Source organism: Bombina bombina, chromosome 2 (genome assembly GCF_027579735.1).
Source record: "Bombina bombina isolate aBomBom1 chromosome 2, aBomBom1.pri, whole genome shotgun sequence".
Classification (NCBI taxonomy): Eukaryota; Metazoa; Chordata; class Amphibia; order Anura; family Bombinatoridae; genus Bombina; species Bombina bombina.
In genome coordinates this window covers 254,535,000-254,549,042 of record NC_069500.1, presented here as the reverse complement: position 1 = coordinate 254,549,042, position 14,043 = coordinate 254,535,000, and positions in this window count along the sequence as shown.

The window sequence follows — 14,043 nt, the reverse complement described above, 5'->3', positions numbered from 1 at the left end:
CCCCTAATCTGCTGTCCCCCAACATCACCGACACCTACGTTATATTTATTAACCCCTAATCTCCCACCCCCAACGTCGCCGCCACTATTCTAAATTTATTAACCCCTAAACCTAAGTATAACCCTAACCCCCCCTAACTTAAATATACTTTAAATAAATATAAATAAAATTCATATCCTTAACTAAATTATTCCTATTTAAAACTAAATACTTACCTGTAAAATAAACCCTAAGCTAGCTACAATATCACTAATAGTTACATTGTAGCTAGCTTAGGGTTTATTTTTATTTTACAGGCAAGTTTGTATTTATTTTAACTAGGTAGCATAGTTACTAAATAGTTATTAACTGTTTAATAAACTACCTAGCTAAAATAAAGACAAATTGACCTGTAAAATACAACCTAACCTAAGTTACACTAACACCTAACACTACACTATAATTAAATTATTTCCCTAAATTAAATACAATTAAATTAAATTATCTAAAGAACAAAAAAAATAAACACTAAATTACAGAAAATAATAAACAAATTACAAGATTTTTAAACTAATTACACCTAATCTTATCCCCCTAACAAAATAAAAAAGCCCCCCCAAAATAAAAAAACCTACCCTACACTAAATTACAAATAGCCCTTTAAAGGGCCTACCACCCACACAACCAACCCTACTCTAAAACCCACCCAATACCCCCTTAAAAAAACCTAACACTAACCCCTTGAAGATCACCTTACCGGGAGAAGTCTTCATCCAATAGGGCCGAAGTCCTCAACAAAGCCGGGAGAAGTCTTCATCCAAGCAGGGCGAAGTGGTCCTCCAGATGGGCAGAAGTTTTCATCCAGACGGCATCTTCTATCTTCATCCATCCGGCGCGGAGCGGGTCCATCTTCAAGACATCCGACGCGGAGCATCCTCTTCATCCAACGGCTAACACTGAATGAAGGTTCCTTTAAATTACGTCATCCAAGATGGCGTCCCTTCAAAAAGGATTTTTTCTACCTTAATTCCGATTGGCTGATAGAATTCTATCAGCCAATCGGAATTAAGGTAGAAAAAAATCCTATTGGTTGATTGGAACAGTCAATAAGTGGAAAAGCCAATAAGTGGATTTGCGGTATTGCCAAGTCTGGCCAAAAAAGTGAGTGGTACACCTGTACCTGCAAGACTCGTAATACCAGCGGGCATTAAAAAGCAGTGTTAGGACCGGCCAACACTGCTTTTTAAGTCTAACGCAAAACTCGTAATCTATGTGTAAGCTAGCTACAATATAACTATTATTATTATTATGCTTTATTTATGAAGCACCAACATATTCCGCAGCGCTGTCCATGGATACAATTCATATAAATAAAACAATACAAGACTTGTAAGAGACAGGACAAATTTTACAAACACATACATGAGGGATTGAGGGCCCTATTCCCGTGGGAACTTACAATCTAGAAGGGTAGGAGGTTGAGAAACAGGAGGTGAGGACTGCAAGATTGAGAAATATGTTAATAGAGTTAGATGAGAGAAATGTTAGGTAAGTGAAATTAATTTTATTATTTAGTTGGTGGCAGGCTTCTCTGAACAGAAAAGTCTTCAGGGAATATTTAAAGGAAGAAAGATTAGCGCAAAGCCTGACAGCACGAGGGAGAGTGTTCCAGAGGGTAGGTGCTGCACGACAGAAATCCTGCAGTCTAGCATGAGAGGAGGTGATAGTCGTGGATGCAAGGAGCAGGTCATTGTTGGATCTTAGTGGGCGGGCTGGAGTATACTTGTGTATTAGAGAGAATAGGTAGAGGGGAGCGGCGTTGGTGAGAGCTTTGTATGTAAGGGTGAAAATTTTAAATTTAATTCTGCTGTGAATGGGGAGCCAATGAATGGACTCGCAGAGAGGTGTAGCAGATACAGAGCGACAGGAAAGGTGGATCAGCCTGGCTGATGCATTTAGGATGGGTTGAAGGGGAGAGAGGCGGGAAAGAGGAAGGCCAGTGATAGTAGGTTATTGCAGTAGTCAAGTCAGGAAATAACAAGGGAGTGGATTATTTGCTTTGTGGTGTCAGCATTCAGAAAAGGGCGAATCTTGGAAATATTGTGTAGAATGGTTGTGGCAGGATGTAGAAAGCGATTGGATATGGGGGATGAAGGATAGATTTGAGTCAAGTGTAACTCCGAGGCAGCGGACTTGGGGTGATGGGGAAATGGTGATGCCATCAACAGGGATAGAGAAGTCAGAAGTCAGCGTAGAGCTTGAGGGGGGATTAGAAGGAGCTTAGTCTTGGACATGTTAATCTTTAGGTGGTGAGAGGCCATCCAGGAAGAAATACCAGATAAGCAGTCGTTGACATAAGAAAGGACAGATGGAGAGAGAGCAGGGGTGGAGAGGTAGATCTGGGTGTCATCAGCATAGAGGTGATATTTGAAGCCAGAACTGTTGATAAGTTTACCCAGCAAAGAAGTATAGATGGAGAAGAGTAGAGGACCCAGAACAGATCCTTGAGTTACTTCAACAGACAGAGGCATAGGAGAGGAGGAGTCGCCAGCAAATGACACAGAAAAAGACCTGTGAGAAAGATAGGAGTGAATCCAGGAAAGGGCAGTGTCACAGAAGCCAAAAGAGCTAAGGGTCTGTAGGAGGAGGGGATGGTCAACTGTGTCAAAGGCAGCTGAGAGGTCATGTAAGATGAGTATAGAGAAGTGGCCAATATTTTTAGCAGAGAGAAGATCGTTAGTAACCGTGGTAAGGGCAGTCTCAGTTGAGTGTTTGGGGCGGATTCCAAATTGCAGGGGTCAAGCAATGAGTTTGGCGGAACGGAGGACAGGAAGTGGGTTAGGCAATTGTAAACTAGTTTTTCAAGGAGTTTTGATGATAGTGGAGTCAGTGATTTGGGACGGTAGCTTTCAGGAGAATTGTGGTCAAGGGAGGGTTTTTTGAGTATGGGAGTGACTTTTGTGTGTTTGAAAGAAGATGGGAATGAGCTGGTAGAGAGAGATAGGTTGAAGATGTGAGTAAAAGCAGGAGTGAGGGTAGAAGACAGAGAGGGTATTATATGTGAAGGGATAGGTTAGAGTGGGCAGGTAGTGATGCATGAGGAAGATGGTAAGGAACAAACGTCATTCTCAGTGGCTGGGGGAAGATGCAGAGAGTGGCAGAGGGGTAACCTGGCCTGTTGTTGGAATATTGCAGGTTGGTGTTGGAATGTTGCTTCGGATAGCACGTGCTTTGTTTAAAAAGTAGTCTGCCAGGTCTTGAGCACTAAATACAGATGGGGGGGTGAAGCAGGTGGGTAGAGGAGAGAGTTAAAGGTGGAGAAGAGTCGTTTAGGGTTTGAGGAAAGAGTAAATATGAGAGAAGAGAAGTCGGTTTGCTTGGCTAAGTGAAGGGCAGAATTGTATGAACGAAAAATGAACTTATAGTGTATTAAATCACGTTCAGAGTGAGTTTTCCTCCATACACGCTCAGCAGGACGGGAGCATTTTTGCAAATAGCGTGTTTGCTGAGCATGCCAGGGCTGTAACTGACGGCGTGATGTTTTGCGCAACTGAGGAGGGGCAAGTGTGTCTAATGCAGAGGAGAGAGAGTTTTGTTATAGTGAGCTGTAGCGAGATCAGGGCAGGTTATAGTGGAAGTGTGAGGGAGGAGATTTTGAATGATTTTTGTAAATTGGAGTGGATCCAGAGCATATGTATATTTCTACAGGTGTGGGGGCGGGATGGAGAAGTAGGTTTAGCTGTTGCATTAATATCATAGGTGACCAGGTGATGGTCTGAAATGGGAAAAGGGCGACAGGTTGGGTCAGATGTAGAGCAGAGGTAGGAAAATACCAGGTCGATGGAGTGTCAATCACGGTGAGTTTGGGAATAGGGTGGATTGTGAGAGACTGAAGGAGGATGTGAGTGAAAGAAGTTTAGAGGCAGCAGGGGCAGATGGGTTGTCAATGGGAATATTGAAGTCCCCAAGAATTAGGGTTGGTATATTTGAAGAGAGAAAGTGAGGAAGCCAGGCGGCGAAGTTGTCAAGGAAATGGGAGGTTGGTCCAGGAGGGCAATATATGACTGCCACTTTGAGAGAGAGGGGGGAGAACAGGTGAATACAGTGGACTTCAAAGGAGGAGAAGGAGAGAGATGGGATTGGAGGTAGGCATTGATAAGTGCAGGAGGGGAGAGCAGGATCCCAACACCGCCACCACATTTCTCACCTGGCCTAGGGGTATAGCTAAAGTGAAGATCACCATGTGTGAGAGCAGCAATGGAAACGGTTATATTGTAGCTATCTTAGGGTTTATTTTTATTTCACAGCTAAGTTTGTACTTATTTTAAATAGGTAGACTAGTTATTAAATAGTTATTAACTATGTAATAACTACCTAGTTAAAAAAATACAAAGTTACCCGTGAAATAAAACCTAACCTGCCTTACACTAAAAACTAACATTACAATAAAATAAAATAAATTAAATTATTAAAATACAATTTTCTAACTTACAAAAAAACCCCACTAAATTACAAAAATAAAAAACGACATTATCAAAAATAAAAACGAATTACTCCTAATCTAATAGCCCTATCAAAATAAAAAAGCCCCCCAAAATAAAAAAAACCCTAGCCTATACTAAACTGCCAATGGCCCTTAAAAGGGCTTTTTGTGGGGCATTGCCCCAAAGAAATCAGCTCTTTTATCTGTAAAAAAAAATACAAACACCCCCCAACAGTAAAACCCACCACCCAACCAACCAACCAACCCCCCCAAATAAAAACCTATCTAAATAAACCTAAGCTAACCATTGCCCTGAAAAGGGCATTTGGATGGGCATTGCCTTTAAAAGGGCATTTAGCTCTTTTACATTGCCCAAACCCTAAGCTAAAAAAAAAACACAGAAAAAAACCCTTAAAAATACCTAACACTAACCCCGACGATCCACTTACAGTTATCAAAGTCCGGACATCCATCCTCATCCAGCCGGCGAAGTCCTCATCCAAGCGGAAAGAAGTCTTCATCCAGGAGGCCTCTTCGATCTTCATCCATCCGGCAAAGTCCTCATCCAAGCGAGAAGAAGTCGGCATCTTAAATCTTCATCTATCCGGCGCGGAGCGGGTCCATCTTCAAGACATCTGGCGCGGAGCATCCTCTTCTTATGGTCGTTGCTGGAAAATCAAGGTTCCCTTTATGTGACGTCATCCAAGATGGCGTCCCTTACATTCCTATTGGCTGAAAGATTTCTATCAGCCAATAGGAATTAAAGGGGAAAAAATCCTATTGGCTGTTGCAATCAGCCAATAGGATTGAGCTTTGATCCTATTGGCTGATCTAATCAAAGCTCAATACTATTGGGATGAAAGCTGAATCCTATTGGCTGATTGCGCCGGATGTCTTGAAGATGGACCCGCTCCACGCCGGATGGATGAAGATAGAAGATGCCGTCTGGATGAAGACTTCTTCTCACTTGGATGAGGACTTCGCCGGATGGATGAAGATCGAAGAGGCATCCTAGATGAAGACTTCTTTCCACTTGGATGAGGACTTCGCCGGCTGGATGAGGATGGATATCCGGACTTCGATAACTGTAAGTGGATTGTCGGGGGTTAGTGTTAGGTATTTTTTAGGATTTTTTGGGTGGTTTTTTTTAGCTTAGGGTTTGGGCAATGTAAAAGAGCTAAATGCCCTATTTTGGGGGTGGGGGCTTTTTTATTTTGATAGGGCTATTAGATTAGGAGTAATTCATTTTTATTTTTGATAATTTAATTTTTTATTTTTTGTAATTTAGTGTTTATTTTTTTTGTAATTTAGTCAATTGTATTTTATTAATTTAATTTATTTATTTTATTGTAATGTTAGTTTTTAGTGTAAGGCAGGTTAGGTTTTATTTTACAGGTAACTATTTATTTTAACTAGGTAGTTAGCAAATAGTTAATAACTATTTACTGACTAGTCTACCTAGTTAAAATAAATACAAATTTACCTGTGAAATAAAACCTAAGCTATCTACAATATAACTATTAGTTATTTTGTAGCTAGCTTAGTTTTTTTTTTTAGCGGTTTAGTGGTTAATAGGCTTATTATAGCGGTGGTGTGGGCGGAACAGATTAGGGGTTAATAATCTTTAAATAATGTTTGCGATGTGGCAGGGCGGCGGTTTAGGGGTTAATAGGTTTATTATAGTGGTGGCGATGTCGGGGGCGGCAGATTAGGGGTTAATAAATTTATTATAGTGCTTGCGACGTGGGAGGGCCTCGGTTTAGGAGTTAATAGGTAGTTTATGGGTGTTAGTTTACTTTTTAACACTTTAGTTATGAGTTTTATGGTACAGCATTGTAACGTAAAACTCATAACTACTGACTTTAGATGGCGGTACGGATCTTGTCAGTATAGGGTATACCGCTCACTTTTTGGCCTCCCAGGCAAACTCGTAATACCAGCGCTATGGGAGTCCCATTGAAAAAGGACTTTTTAACAATGCTTTTTCACTCATAACGTAAAACTCGTAATCTAGCTGTGATTTAGGTCATTTGATGGTGCTGTCACGGTTGATATTGTGCACAGTAAAAAAAAATGTTTGTGCTCTGCATCAGGCAAACAATAACAGACGATCAGGTATTAGAAGCTGTTGGTTAAAATTCATTTTAGCCAAAGTAAAATGTTTAACCAAAGCGACTTTAACACCACCAATGCATAAACAGCCTGCTCAAACCTTTAATAGGAAGCAGTAGTAACATTAAAGGGATATGGAACTGTCTTTCATGATTTAGAGCATGCAGTTTTAAACAACTTTCTAATTAACTTCTATTACAAAAATGCTCTCTTGGTTTCTTTTGGTTTTAAAAGCAGGGACATTTGCCAGACGATTTTAGAAGCACTATATGGTAGCAGTTTTCAAGAATATTATCCATTTGCAAAAGCACTAGATAATAGAAGTAAACTGGATTTTTTTTAATGGTTTGCTCTGTCTGAATCACAAAATATTTTTTGGGGTTTTATATCTCTTTATATTTTGCACATAAATTAACTGTTATTGCTTGCTATTGTTCATTGTCAATTTAAAAACATGGAAGATGTATAGCGAATGTTCATAGAAACATATTTTATGATGTAAAGAATGCACCTGAGCTACCCAACATGAATATTGTGGCGCACATTATACTACTTCACGCACAACATACATTAAAGGGACATGAAACCTTCATTTTTTCTTTTATGATTTAGCATATCATTTTTAACAACTTTCCAATTTACTTGTATTATCAAATCTGGTATCCTTTGTTGAATGAGCAGCAATGCAGTACTGGGAGCTGGCTGTACGCATAAGGTAAGCCAATGACAAGTGGAATATTACTGCATCCACCAATCAGCAGCTAGCTCCCAGTAGTGCATTGCTGCTTTTAACTCTACCTAGGTATTCTTTTTTTAAAAAAAGGATACAAAGTGAACAAAACAAATTAGATCAAAGAAATAAACTAGAATGTTGTTGCCTGCTCTGTCTGAATCATGACATTTTAATATTGACTTTACTGTCCTTTTAATCATGCATAAAAATGCAAGAGGTATGGATTGTGCTTCAGTGATGTTATCGCTCCATTCCACAAGAATATTTAACATACGAGAATATCTGCACCCATGTGATGTGTCCACTACTTACAACATTTTTAGGGTTGACTTCACTTAAAGTGAAGGTAAAGTTTTGCATTTTTGAAAGCAGTGTTATGTTACCCATGTACTACAATGTAAGATCGCTTATTTTTTATCACATATTGGTATATAAATAAATGTATAACCCACTGTTTTATCAACGTTCTTGACCGGTCTTTGCTCCTCCCTCCATGTATTTCCTGGTTTCTGACTGTATAGCGTATAGAGCGGTCCCACCCGCTCTATACGTATTTGAAAAGCGCGTTCACGATTGACATCGCATGCGCACATAAAGCAGAGTACTACGCTATTTCCCCTTGTCTTCTCTAATAATACATCTCGGCAAGTGTGATGAATTGCGCATGCGCTAAACAGGAACGAGCAGGACTTGGAAGGGACAGGAAATATAGCCGACGCATGCGCAGACCGTCCAGAAATGTAGTGACGTCAAATGACGGCCGCCTAACGGCCAGACCTGTTATTGGCTACTAGAAGAACGTGACCGGACTGACAAAAAAAACTAAAAAAACGGGCTGTTTATACAATGATGAGAATTAGAGAGAAAAACGGCGATAACTAGGTAAATATTTTACAATCCAAAAACTGATGACTTAAAGTACCATTAATTTGCTATGTATTTGCATGTAACATTATCGAACCTTGCTAAGTTTACCTTCACTTTAAGATTAAAGTCCATAGACATTTTTAGCCACATTTTTGTCAAAAATTGCACAGGTCACAATTTTGCACACACTGCTCAAATAAAAATAGATGGAACATTGGTGGCCTCCTCAGAATAACTTTTGACAATCTGATAATAGATCCAAATGTAATTCACTTCTAAATGCTATATATAAGTGCTGTAGGGGCCCATAGCAGTCTATACATAGGCATGTGCAGAATGTTTACAATACTAATGCAGGGGAGCCTTAACCGATCGTCCGGGGTTTCCATGTTCCTTGTTCAGAGATGAATTGTCTGGTATTTCAGAATTGGACTGATGTTAATAGGTGGGATCAGACTGATATACTACAGGAAAGTTCGACTCTGTGAAAAGCATTACTGGACCTAAAAAAAGCTGGAACAGCCAATAGAAAGCGAGCTCAATCCTATTGGCTGTTCCAATCAGCCAATATGATTTTTTCTACCTTAATTCCGATTGGCTGATAGAATTCTATCAGCCAATCGGAATCTAAGGGACGCCATCTTGGATGATGTCACTTAAAGGAGCCTTCATTCGTCGGGTAGTCGTCGGCCGAGGAGGATGTTCCACGTCGAATGTCCACGCCGGCTGGATGAAGATAGAAGTTGCCATCTGGATGAAGACTTCTGCCCGTCTGGAGGACCACTTCTGCCTGGCTTGGATGAAGACTTCTGCACGTCTGGAGGACCACTTCTGCCCGGCTTGGATGAAGACGTCTCCCAGTAAGGTGATCTTTAGGGGGTTAGTGTTAGGTTTTTTTAAGGGTGTATTGGGTGGATTTTATTTTTAGGTTAGGGTTTAGGCTGCAAAAGAGCTAACTGCCCTTTTAAGGGCAATGGCCATCCAAATGCCCTTTTCAGGGCAATGGGGAGCTTAGTTTTTTTAGTTAGTATTTTTTGGGGGGGATGGTTGTGTGGGTGGTGGGTTTTACTGTTGGGGGGTTGCTTGTATTTTTTTGTTTCAGGTAAAAGAGCTGATTACTTTGGGGCAATGCCCCACAAAAGGCCCTTTTAAGGGCTATTGGTAGTTTAGTTTAGGCTAGGGGTTTTTTTTATTTTGGGGGGGGGGGCTTTTTTAATTTTAATAGGGCTATTAGATTAAGTGTAATTAGTTTAAATTTCTGTAATTTGTTTATTATTTTCTGTAATTTAGTGTGTGTGTTTTTTTGTACTTTAGATAATTTAATTTAGTTAATTGTATTTAATGTAGTTAATTTATTTAATTATAGTGTAGTGTTAGGTGTAATTGTAACTTAGGTTAGGTTTTATTTTACAGGTAATTTTGTATTTATTTTAGCTAGGTAGTTATTAAATAGTTAATAACTATTTAGTAACTATTCTACCTAGTTAAAATAAATACAAACTTGCCTGTAAAATAAAAATAAACCCTAAGCTAGCTACAATGTAACTATTAGTTATATTGTAGCTATCTTAGGGTTTATTTTATAGGTAAGTATTTAGTTTTAAATAGGAATAATGTAGTTAATGATAGGAATATTTATTTATATTTATTTAAATTAGATTTAAGTTAGGGGGTGTTAGGGTTAGACTTAGGTTTAGGGGTTGATAAATTTAATATAGTGGCCGCGACGTTGGGGACCGCAGATAAGGGGTTAATAAGTATAATGTAGGTGGCGGCGGTGTAGGGGGTGGCAGATTAGGGGTTAATAATATAATGTAGGTGGCGGCGGTATCGGGGCGGCAGGTTAGGGGTTAATAAGTATAATGTAGGTGGCGGCGATGTAGGGGTGGCAGATTAGGGGGTTAATAAGTATAATGTAGGTGGTGGCGGTGGCGGTGCGGCAGATTAGGGGTGTTTAGACTCGGGGTACATGTTAGGGTGTTAGGTGTAAACATAACTTTATTCTCCCATAGGAATCAATGGGATATTGGGCAGCAGCGAACATGAACTTTGCTGCTTTCAGACTCCCATTGATTCCTATGGCATCCGCCGCCTCCAGGGCGGCGGATTGAAAACCAGGTATGCTGGGCCGGAATAGTGGCGAGCGTACCTGGTAGACATTTGTTAACTAGAAAAAGTAGTCAGATAGTGCCAAATTTGCGTTCGGAACATCTGTAGTGACGTAAGCATCAATCTGTGTCGGACTGAGACCGGCGGATCGTATGTTACATCACAAATTTCTACTTTTTTTTTTTTAGTGTTTAATATTTGCATTTTAATTTACCCTATTTTGATTATTCAGAACATGATTTGTGTGTATATATGTATATGTGTGTACATACAGGGAGTGCAGAATTATTAGGCAAGTTGTATTTTGAGGATTAATTTTATTATTGAACAACAACCATGTTCTCAATGAACCCAAAAAAACTCATTAATATCAAAGCTGAATAGTTTTGGAAGTAGTTTTTAGTTTGTTTTTAGTTATAGCTATTTTAGGGGGATATCTGTGTGTGCAGGTGACTATTACTGTGCATAATTATTAGGCAACTTAACAAAAAACAAATATATACCCATTTCAATTATTTATTTTTACCAGTGAAACCAATATAACATCTCAACATTCACAAATATACATTTCTGACATTCAAAAACAAAACAAAAACAAATCAGTGACCAATATAGCCACCTTTCTTTGCAAGGACACTCAAAAGCCTGCCATCCATGGATTCTGTCAGTGTTTTGATCTGTTCACCATCAACATTGCGTGCAGCAGCAACCACAGCCTCCCAGACACTGTTCAGAGAGGTGTACTGTTTTCCCTCCTTGTAAATCTCACATTTGATGATGGACCACAGGTTCTCAATGGGGTTCAGATCAGGTGAACAAGGAGGCCATGTCATTAGATTTTCTTCTTTTATACCCTTTCTTGCCAGCCACGCTGTGGAGTACTTGGACGCGTGTGATGGAGCATTGTCCTGCATGAAAATCATGTTTTTCTTGAAGGATGCAGACTTCTTCCTGTACCACTGCTTGAAGAAGGTGTCTTCCAGAAACTGGCAGTAGGACTGGGAGTTGAGCTTGACTCCATCCTCAACCCGAAAAGGCCCCACAAGCTCATCTTTGATGATACCAGCCCAAACCAGTACTCCCCTCCACCTTGCTGGCATCTGAGTCGGACTGGAGCTCTCTGCCCTTTACCAATCCAGCCACGGGCCCATCCATCTGGCCCATCAAGACTCACTCTCATTTCATCAGTCCATAAAACCTTAGAAAAATCAGTCTTGAGATATTTCTTGGCCCAGTCTTGACGTTTCAGCTTGTGTGTCTTGTTCAGTGGTGGTCGTCTTTCAGCCTTTCTTACCTTGGCCATGTCTCTGAGTATTGCACACCTTGTGCTTTTGGGCACTCCAGTGATGTTGCAGCTCTGAAATATGGCCAAACTGGTGGCAAGTGGCATCTTGGCAGCTGCACGCTTGACTTTTCTCAGTTCATGGGCAGTTATTTTGCGCCTTGGTTTTTCCACACGCTTCTTGCACCCTGTTGACTATTTTGAATGAAACGCTTGATTGTTCGATGATCACGCTTCAGAAGCTTTGCAATTTTAAGAGTGCTGCATCCCTCTGCAAGATATCTCACTATTTTTTACTTTTCTGAGCCTGTCAAGTCCTTCTTTTGACCCATTTTGCCAAAGGAAAGGAAGTTGCCTAATAATTATGCACACCTGATATAGGGTGTTGATGTCATTAGACCACACCCCTTCTCATTACAGAGATGCACATCACCTAATATGCTTAATTGGTAGTAGGCTTTCGAGCCTATACAGCTTGGAGTAAGACAACATGCATAAAGAGGATGATGTGGTCAAAATACTCATTTGCCTAATAATTCTGCACTCCCTGTATATATATATATATATATATATAGTTTAATATATATTTTACAAAAAATCTATTGTATATATATATATATATATATATATATATATATATATGTTAATATATATATATATATATATATATATAATATATATATATATATATACAGTGTGCAGAATTATTAGGCAAATGAGTATTTTGACCACATCATCCTCTTTATGCATGTTGTCTTACTCCAAGCTGTATAGGCTCGAAAGCCTACTACCAATTAAGCATATTAGGTGATGTGCATCTCTGTAATGAGAAGGGGTGTGGTCTAATGACATCAACACCCTATATCAGGTGTGCATAATTATTAGGCAACTTCCTTTCCTTTGGCAAAATGGGTCAAAAGAAGGACTTGACAGGCTCAGAAAAGTCAAAAATAGTGAGATATCTTGCAGAGGGATGCAGCTTCTGAAGCGTGATCATCAAACAATCAAGCGTTTCATTCAAAATAGTCAACAGGGTCGCAAGAAGCGTGTGGAAAAACCAAGGCGCAAAATAACTGCCCATGAACTGAGAAAAGTCAAGCGTGCAGCTGCCAAGATGCCACTTGCCACCAGTTTGGCCATATTTCAGAGCTGCAACATCACTGGAGTGCCCAAAAGCACAAGGTGTGCAATACTCAGAGACATGGCCAAGGTAAGAAAGGCTGAAAGACGACCACCACTGAACAAGACACACAAGCTGAAACGTCAAGACTGGGCCAAGAAATATCTCAAGACTGATTTTTCTAAGGTTTTATGGACTGATGAAATGAGAGTGAGTCTTGATGGGCCAGATGGATGGGCCCGTGGCTGGATTGGTAAAGGGCAGAGAGCTCCAGTCCGACTCAGACGCCAGCAAGGTGGAGGTGGAGTACTGGTTTGGGCTGGTATCATCAAAGATGAGCTTGTGGGGCCTTTTCGGGTTGAGGATGGAGTCAAGCTCAACTCCCAGTCCTACTGCCAGTTTCTGGAAGACACCTTCTTCAAGCAGTGGTACAGGAAGAAGTCTGCATCCTTCAAGAAAAACATGATTTTCATGCAGGACAATGCTCCATCACACGCGTCCAAGTACTCCACAGCGTGGCTGGCAAGAAAGGGTATAAAAGAAGAAAATCTAATGACATGGCCTCCTTGTTCACCTGATCTGAACCCCATTGAGAACCTGTGGTCCATCATCAAATGTGAGATTTACAAGGAGGGAAAACAGTACACCTCTCTGAACAGTGTCTGGGAGGCTGTGGTTGCTGCTGCACGCAATGTTGATGGTGAACAGATCAAAACACTGACAGAATCCATGGATGGCAGGCTTTTGAGTGTCCTTGCAAAGAAAGGTGGCTATATTGGTCACTGATTTGTTTTTGTTTTTGTTTTTGAATGTCAGAAATGTATATTTGTGAATGTTGAGATGTTATATTGGTTTCACTGGTAAAAATAAATAATTGAAATGGGTATATATTTGTTTTTTGTTAAGTTGCCTAATAATTATGCACAGTAATAGTCACCTGCACACACAGATATCCCCCTAAAATAGCTATAACTAAAAACAAACTAAAAACTACTTCCAAAACTATTCAGCTTTGATATTAATGAGTTTTTTGGTTTCATTGAGAACATGGTTGTTGTTCAATAATAAAATTAATCCTCAAAAATACAACTTGCCTAATAATTCTGCACTCCCTGTATATATATATACACATACATATATATATATATATATACTTAAATATTGAAAAAGAAAAGAAAAATTTTATTGGAATGTAAAATATTCATAACTTACGTTGGCTATAGCGCATTTGGTTAAACGCTGTTGAGTTAGTGCAAGAGGTATAGGTGTTACTGTAAATTCAAATCTGATGCAGCCAAAAATATAGTTAGCTCCTAATGACCTTGGTCATGTTGATCCTTGTATATATTACAAGAAAC